The 8,805-nt window shown below is 34.7% G+C and overlaps 1 long non-coding RNA gene across 1 annotated transcript; it reads right to left on the bottom strand.

The window, feature by feature from the left end:
* Nucleotides 1–5,249: 5,249 nt before the first annotated feature.
* LOC115925257 lies at nt 5,250–6,085 on the bottom strand. Its single transcript, XR_004064606.1, has 2 exons — nt 5,933–6,085; nt 5,250–5,364 (listed from the first exon to the last, which is right to left on the bottom strand). It is a non-coding gene; the product is annotated as an uncharacterized LOC115925257 (long non-coding RNA).
* Between the last annotated feature and the right edge of the window lie 2,720 nt (nt 6,086–8,805).

Below are 8,805 nucleotides of genomic sequence, written 5' to 3'. Positions count from 1 at the left end.
TTTTACCATGAACAGAGGTTCAAGAATCCCTTTTTTGTCAGCGCATCAAGGAGATTTAAGTCATAATGTTGTCATTAAGTCAGGCAAAGAGGTTAGTTTTGTTATATATTTAATGTATTTCTATGAATTTTCGAAACATAAAGTGGAATTTAGTGTTTATGTTTTGAATTTCATACTGAGAGATGTTGATGTTTGCAGTATGTAATGTAATGTAAGAAATACAAGCCCATGCTGGTTTAATATGATGTATGTACATTTTACCTTGTATCAAGAACAAAGATAACAGTTAAGATACAACCAAATACTTTGAAAATATATTATGAGAGTGCTGAAGCACTAGGTAGAGATTTTGAATTTATTATTGTCTAGTTAATTGTTCAACCAAGCTATTATAGTGAAGTCTAGTTGAGACACTTGTAGTGCGAGTTTGTATTTATGTAAAGCCGTAATGCAGATGGACTAGAATAGTGACTGGGAAATTTGAATAGGTTATGAAGATCATGACACAATTTACATTATTTCATGAGTTTCTCAAAAAGACTGTGTTATTGCTGTATTGATGATGCTATGATGTTCTTGTATTTACGATTCTTTATCTGTGATTTATCCACAATTTTCACGGAATGAAACGGATGAAATGGTTACTCAAATCAATGCTACAAATTCCCGTAGAAGCCTTTGTTCAGAATTGTTTATTTGATATCGACCTCGCTGCAGCCACAGTATCGTATTTGTAGAAAAGAAAACAGTTGCCTAACTTTTATGTTGACATGTTTTGTTCCTGAGGTGAATTGAAATACATTTATATGTTTAAAGTAACAGATATCGAAAATGAAATGATTTGGTAAAATAGCGATATTAAAAATAGATATGGGTTATTGCATTTTCCAAACTGGATAAGAAATAATATACTTAGAGTGTTACAAGTCTTAGTAAACAGTATTTGGAAAGAAGTTGATTCCATTTTTTATATAAATTTTCAAGAAAATGAATTACTTTCCGCCTTCAAATTGGCAAAGTTAAAGTGTATTTTTTCTGATTTTTGGTTGCAGAAGTATAGGATACAATATGTAAATACTTCAGATACACAGATCCCAGATACAACTAACCACCTTTTCAAGGTTTGTCAAAAGGTTTCGCCTTTTTGGAAACTTGTATTCAAATTAATGGATACTTTAATTTTTAAACTCTTAATGAACGAAAAAATTATTTTGATAGGTCATGAAATAGAGAGAAGAGAACTGAATCTTGTAAATCTTATTTTAAACCTTGCTCAGTTTATTATCTATAGAAACTATATTAGAGAATGTTTTGGAAGTGAAAAGCACAGGATACATGCTGTATTTGATGAAAGAATTAAAGGTAGAAATTCGCACCTATCTCAATATGGAATGTAATCATAAGAAATTTGATACAAACGAAGTAACTAAAATATTTCATTATTTTAGTTAGTGATTATGTCACATTGGTTTCATGTTTTGTACTACAGAGTGAGTCAAATAAACTAAGTATACACCAAGCAAAATTCCTAATTATTTTAAAAATCATTTATGAACAGTAAACTATTATACATCTAATGAAAAAGTGTTTTATCCCAAATTATTTGGTATCATTTCTGTGCGGTATGTGGTCACGCTTGGATGAACAGGAGACATTGTTTAAGAGAGTGCAAAAGTCGACTTGCGCGAAAGTGATGCCTATACGCTCTTTGCAGATCCTAAAAACATCCCTGAGAAAACTAATCATGCCATACATATAAAAAAAACACACACGGAGTTAAACTCAGTCAGTCACGCATACACACCTACACACGCACACACACGAACACACCACCGCCGGCGCTCTCGCACACTCAGATAAATGAAAAGTATACGCAGCCAAGTTATTATTACGTAATGAACATTTCTGTAAAATCGCAAATTTCCCATTTAATATAAAAACGGAATTTAAATTCAATCATAATGCCATAATAAAAATTTGTGGCATCACAATGAATTGTTTCTCCCAAGGACTTGGTCAGTCTGCATTTAAATAAGCTTTGTGTGTGTGTGTGTTCCTTGTGTGTGTTTGTGTGTGTGTGACTTTGCTTCTGAAAAAAGCATATTGCAATGCATCTCATTTAATACATTCAATTCATTCTCTTCCTTTGATACTTTTGCGCAAGTCGATTCTTGCACTCTCGCAAACAATGCCTCCTGTTCATCCCAGCGTGAACACACCACACAAAAATGACACCAAACGATTCGGGACATAATACTCGTTCAAAACATGTATGATAATCTTTTATTCATAGCTGACTTGAAAATAAATTACACTTTTCTGAGTGTAAACTTTTTTTTTTTACTCACACGGTATATATGATATGTTACAATCGCATGGATTCTGTATATAAACATTGTTGTAAATAGTTTTTTTTTTTTATAATATGAACAAATAAAGTCCCTCGAAAGAGGATAAACGGAAGAAAAAAATAAATCTGTATCTCACTCCTTTCTCCCCAATCACCTAGCTTTCTTCTCTCTCTCTCTCTCTCTCTCACCTTCTCTCTCCCTCATCTCATTCTCTCTCACTCATCGTCCCACTCTCTCTTTCTCTACTTGTCTCCCTCCTACCAGCTCTCACTCCCTTCCTCCTCTCTCCTTTATCCCCAGTCACCTAGCTCTCTTCTCTCTCCCTCATTATCCCACTCTCTCTCTCTCTAATCTCTGTCTCTCTCACTCATTATCCCTCTCTCTCTCTCTCTCTCTCTCTCTTTCTCTACCTGTCTCCCTTCTACCAGCTCTTACTCCTTCTGTTCCCTTCACTCAATTCTCCTCTATTTCCCTACAGACTGTTTACCTCCGCTAACTACAATTATTTATATTTTATCGTAATTGTATAATGTACCAAGTAACACAACAGATGTTTTATTCCAACAAACATATGTCCTCAAAAATATTGTTAAAAATGTAGTAACATACTGATGTGTACATACAAGTCCTTGATTTACATCAGAAGTGTGGATGCGTGTGTTTATCCCCCCCCCCTTCTCTCTCTCATTTTCTCTCTCTCTCTCTCTCTCTCATTATGAAGAAAGGGAGAGAGTAACTGTGTTATAGGACACATAGATCAGATGACATGTGCTCCATGGTCTATCTCCTATCTCCTGCACGAGTCCCTTCTACATTCATGTTTAACCCTAGTCCCAACTCTGTACCTTAACCTGAACCTCTACCTAATGGTAACCCAATCGCAATACTAACCCTAACCATAAATGTCACCTGAACAAATATCAGGTTACCACGAAAGAATATTAAATGTAATCATGGACAGAATTACTATTAAGATTTATCCTTTTTGTTTTTATTCACGCAGTTTAATAACATTCTATATATATATAAATGTTTAGATAACATACACAGCCTAATAAATTCAAACTAAGATTTTTTTGTTACTCAATGAATATGTCACCTAGAGAATGTAGGCAAAAGCAAAAAATTGGTAAAGCTTGTTCAGTTTGTGAGAATGCATTTTGCTTAATCCATCTACCAATTAGAAAAGTAATCATCTGTAACAATTTGACAAGAACCAATTGCATGTCCATGATTTTGTAGCAAAAAAGAATGCGATTCCAACTATCATCTTGGATAAATGTGAATCACCTTAAATTGATATTAAAACATTTTATCTAGTCACCAGGGCCCTGTTTCACAAAACTTGTCATCCGTTACAAGGTACCATAACTTTTATAAGCTACTAAAATCGTGGCATTGATTGGCTGAGAGCAAATTTGTAAATTTGTCATAGTAATTTAGCATTTGTTATTGAGGAAAAGTTTTATGAAACAGGGCCCAGAATCATGAGTGTAATATAGGTATTTTGTGTAATTACTCAAGAGTCCATTCATTTCATACGAAAATTTATAAAAAATCATTTTCCACCTCTATGTGTATAATGACGTTTTGCATGGTATGGGTCGACGACTGTCAGATTAATCCACAAAGTACCTCAAAATACTTCAAAATATGAGTATTCCAAGGCACTTGTCTGTAAAAGTATACAACTATAAAGGCCCATACTAACAGAGTATACAACTATAAAGGCCTATAGACTAAGCAATCATTATTTTTTTTTATTAAGTTATGAAAAACTAATACAAATTCAGCTACAGAATATTTCTAACATTTACATGCACCTAACAAATCTAATCACTCCTAAAATCCTTTTCTAAGTATCCTATTCTAACTAAGTATCCAGTTTGCGATGTTGAATACTAGTGTGTGTATGTCTGTGATGTTGGTCTCAAAGAAACGATTATTTTTTACCAAGTATACCATGAACCATCTTCAAAGGCATGAATCACTATTACAGATGAAGACCTGGCCCTTGTTAATGAAACGACCATTGCAGCAATTGGACTGGAAGAACTTTATTTAAAATTTAATTTAATTAAGGAACTTTACATAGCTATCCTGATCTAAGGAGACATGAACGAACAAACCATTAGAATATATATCTGTTTTAACCACAGTACAATATAAACTTCAAACAAAGTTTACACTCGAAAGCCAGTGAGGCATTAACATTTTGGGTGCTTTCTTTAACTCTCTGCAAGGTCACTTGTTTACCACACGTGCACAAAATGATAGAGACACCACTAAACAACACGATTAATTGTGCATCATGATTTTGCAAAATTAGAATAGATTAATCTTGCACTGGACATAGTTAAATAATCTTGAAAGCCTTTGGTAGGCCTATATCTATCCCATAAAAGAATAACATTGGCTAACATGTGGTAAAGGGACGATATCTGCATCGCATATAAATAGTATACATTATATGTTATTCTGACCATCAGAGAATGGTGAACTTGTGCTTTACTTGTATCGTATCGTATCGTATCGTATTGTGACAAAAGTGATGTTTAAATGTCTTATTATTTTCAAGATAAGTAGTATTAGTAAGGGACATCAAAAGGCCTGTCATACACTTTTAGAAAGAGTTAGCACCTTTCTGTCTCTGAATAGACAAATCATAAAGGCCCAAATTCACAAAGGAGGTTTAAATTCAACCCATGGTTTAAATCTTTATTTACATAACCCATCAGCGCGACACAGTCAGAGGTCCAATATTAGACGCGCGCAAGGCAAGCAACACCTATTTTGCACTAATTTTTAAACCATGGGTTATGTAAATGAGGGTTTAAAGTAACCATGGGTTGAGTTAAACCTCCTTTGTGAGTTCGGGCCCTAGTGTTTACATCACCAGAGTGGGCACCTGCCATTATTGCTTGATAAATAGTTTAAACTAGAGATCCATGTCACAACTCATCATTTCTGCTTCCTCCCAGTGCTTTGACTGCAGATTTCATTGCTTCAGTCACTGAAAGGGATGAATGAGAGACAACAAAAGATATCAAAATAGAGAAACCATAATTGCAAAATTTCATTCAAAGCTGAATATATAACAAAGATTTGACAAGTGGCAATAAGAGGTAAAATAAGATTTGGAAAGAAGTTGTTACACAATTTAATAATTGGTAAAGAAGTAAGGGAACCAAACAAAAACTAAGATCGTTTAGATCTTACATTATCACTAGCAGCCTTAGCAGGGGATCTTTATTATTTGTACCTTATTTTGTAGAATTCTCAACTTACTTTTTTGCAGATTTGAATTTGAAGTACATGTACATGTATGTATATTGTTCAGGAGATGCAAAACATTTTGAAAGGAACATTTGGCTGAGCATGCAACCAAGCATATTATTTGTTTTGCAATGTCACAGTATTGTTTGTACCTGTCTATTCGAAACGTTGGGTGGAGGTGGGGGAAGGGGCTACATATTACAACCCCCAGCCTCTAATCCGGCAGATCAATATCTATAGGAAGTGTGTTATATAACCTACTAAACATATACATGACTGTATCACTCACAACAAGCTGTACATACCCATTAGAGCATTTGAATAGAAGAACTTGTATTGGGGATTTCCTAATGTGTTGATTAGGTCAGGTTGAACTACGCCATCTGAGTTTAGAAAGAGTATACGAGGAATGTATCCACCGTCGGGCTGAAATTGAGATCCTTCAGGTTCCTCGTCATCCTGGGGAAGATAAACATCACAAAACATCACAATGAAAGTTTGATATCTTAACCCTTTCAGTACCATCATATATACTTCTATCAACATCAGCTCCTACTTTCTCAACTCCCAAAGTAAATCTTTTGATTCACTGGCCCACAAGTTTAGAAACTAATTCCCTGCATGTTTTAACGATATCAATTCCCTTCACTTCTTCAAAAAAGAAAATAAACACATACCAATTCAACTTCATGTACTTAAAGTGAACCGATAACCTAAAGCTAAATTCAGCACACTCCCTGCACAAGCCTAAGTACACTAAACTAATCAATAGGGACTTTTAGATTTGCGTGGACTGATACGTGTGACTTCCATTCACGGCAGTGCATTAAAAGGACGTCGACCGTAGCAATCCCCATTGTCTTCGTGCGAATCTAAAAGTCCCTAATGTCAATTGGTGACGTCATCATCCTTTATGCGCAGTAACAGTTTAAACTACGGCTGCAGGAATTTCAACACAGGGTGCAACTTCGACCAACAAAATGCTGGAAAAAAGAATTCTAAATGCATTATGCAGTCAAGCCTAGGCTTAATTTTCAAGTATAAATGTGTAGTCGTGATTCAGCCCGAGCCCCTATTGTCGTAAAGTGAGCGTCAACATTGAGCTGCGAAATCAGTCATAGTCATGTATTTGTGTTTCCGGCAAAACCAATGTTGCAAACTTTTGTGAGAAGTTAGAAACCAATTCCATGACAGTCATATCTTGTTTCACAAAAACCATGATAAGCGACAAATTCATGCTTTTGATACTATCGGCTAAAAACCTAATCTTTGTCACGATCCATCAGATTTTATCCTAAATCAACAAAAGAGATTAGAAAAATGAGAATTAATTCGAAAGTACAAAAAGGTGTATTCTTTGCAATTTCTTTGACAAGTATTATGTTCAGTTGGCCCGTAATTTTCCCGTAGAATACCTATCCCGGTGCCAGAAATTGACCCATATAATTATTCTGCTCAATTTGTTGTACCAAATTAGAAGGAAAACTGAAATGCCAAATACCTCCCGAAATGCAAATGTTACTAAAGCAGTGAAGCGCCAAAATAAAAAACGAACAATACACAACACATCCCATAAAGAATGAACATAATTGCAATGCTATTATTTCTCCAATTATAATGAGGTTAGTGTATATAAATGTTGTGGCATTTTACACCATTAGGGATATGAAACCGATTTGATAACTGAATATCTTTTGTTTGTAAATACACAGGATAGGGGTATAATGAACAGTGAACGAAACCAAACGTTCAAATTGACAAACCCCCGGAATGACAGCATGGACGGCATTTTTTCCTTCTTTAACATATCGCGGTGTATGCAGCTGAAAATACAATGGCGTCTAATTTCGTTTACATGTGATGGATTCCTTTATTTTTTTATCGCCGCATTTTTCATCAAAATAATACCATGCGCGGGGTTTAGAGTGAGGCAATTGAATAAACATTTATCCTGACGGTAAGTGAAGTATTAAAGAAATAACTGAAGAGAAGATGACAAAGCAGGCATTGAAAATGTGTGAGATGTCATTGGACATCGTCTACTTGTGCAAATCATGTTAAACATGATTGTGACGTCACACATCTCAGTAGCGTTTGGATAGTTCTTCAGGTAATATGCCAGGGCTATATTTAAGCGTTTTGTAATTGATAATAATCATTTACTTCGAATGTTTCCAAGCATTGAATTTTGATAACCTTGTCTAATCAAAGTTTCACCTTTGCAATAATGACAATAATTTTTTTGGGGTTTTAATCAATGAACCTTCTCTTAAATGGTCAATGCAATTTCTTTGAAATTAATTTCGATTTGATTGCCCTGCCATTAGCTTTCTCGCGAGAGACTTGATGACAGACTAACATCATGGATTTTAATAGTTCCGGGTACAAAAGGTATACAGACGGCATCTGATCGGGAAGTTGTTTGTGGATATTCACACTGAATGTCGGGTGAGAGTCCACCGTATACGGATGCTAGCTGATTGAGAAATTGGAAGTTGGAAAGTTGGAGTGTGAGATGTGGATGTTGCGGGGAATACTGGAAAAAATGGCATCATTCAAAGTTCTGAAACTATTTTTATCAACTCTGTCCCTTTTCGTCTGTTTTCCAAAATTGATACAAGGTAGGTTGCTAGTATCCATTCAAATCAATATTGGCGTGTGATTGTTTGCGTACTGAGGTGATCACGACTGAGTCGATGGTTTATGAAATATATATATATATGATTCCTTTTTAAGGGCGGTGTTCCTGAGAAAGTCAATTTTCCTTTTTTTTTACGTGTGACTAAAGAATAGAACAATAAGATTATGACTTTTAGCTCTTATGCATGCATGTAATTTGGGAATAGGAACAATGTTTGAGATATATACATGTATATATGTATACATATTACCCCCGACTTATTCTGGAAATAAGGGTTTTGATACTTTAAAACCTATGCAGTTTATAATATTCTGTAATATGTTCTGTAATATTAACATGACTTATTTACATAATTGCGACTGATTCAATATTTTCCTATTGACATTACTGTTTACTAGGTTGATAATATATGTTTATTTTGCAAACGAGTATTATTTTGTTAACTGTTCTGTATAAACGTTATAAACGATGTATATGTTCATGTTCATTCAGGGCCCCATGGAAGACCACTACATGTTGGTGAATGGGCTACCCTGT

Source organism: Strongylocentrotus purpuratus, unplaced genomic scaffold (genome assembly GCF_000002235.5).
Source record: "Strongylocentrotus purpuratus isolate Spur 01 unplaced genomic scaffold, Spur_5.0 spur5_contig_840, whole genome shotgun sequence".
Classification (NCBI taxonomy): Eukaryota; Metazoa; Echinodermata; class Echinoidea; order Camarodonta; family Strongylocentrotidae; genus Strongylocentrotus; species Strongylocentrotus purpuratus.
The sequence above is the reverse complement of the archived record's forward strand: the minus strand, read 5'-3'. Positions and strand labels throughout refer to the sequence as shown.